This window comes from Echinops telfairi, unplaced genomic scaffold, assembly GCF_000313985.2.
Source record: "Echinops telfairi isolate 266 unplaced genomic scaffold, ASM31398v2 ScPeMD7_29;HRSCAF=101, whole genome shotgun sequence".
Lineage (NCBI taxonomy): Eukaryota > Metazoa > Chordata > Mammalia > Afrosoricida > Tenrecidae > Echinops > Echinops telfairi.
In genome coordinates this window covers 5,833,642-5,834,137 of record NW_022103926.1, presented here as the reverse complement: position 1 = coordinate 5,834,137, position 496 = coordinate 5,833,642, and positions in this window count along the sequence as shown.

The window sequence follows — 496 nt, the reverse complement described above, 5'->3', positions numbered from 1 at the left end:
GTGTGTGTTACATAATCTGTCAACTTGAGTGAAGGGGTGGAGTCTAGCCTGTCAATCAGGTCATAGCCATTGAGGCCTCTGTGTAGGCATGGCCTTCTCCTGAGGATTCTGGGAACTCCTCCTGTCTTCCTCTCTGGAGGCGGGACATACTCTCTCTGCCTTCCATTTTCTGTGGTTGAGACACTCAAGAGAGCTGGAGGAGACACTTGGAGACACGCACCAGCGTTGAGATGCTTCCGGCCTGTGATCTTTCTGATTCGGCGTCATTGCATGTGCTGCGTGAGTCTAAAGAGGAATTTATGAACTAGTATTGGACATATGGACTTGATTACACTTATGGACTTGATCTGGACTGGGATGTTTTCTCAATATACAATTGTTCTTTAATATAAAACTCTTATACACATCTGAGTGTCTCTGGATTTCCTTCTCTAGTCAACCCAGACGAAGACTGTGTAACTACTCTTCCATGAAAAGTTAATACACAAGTTGTCAA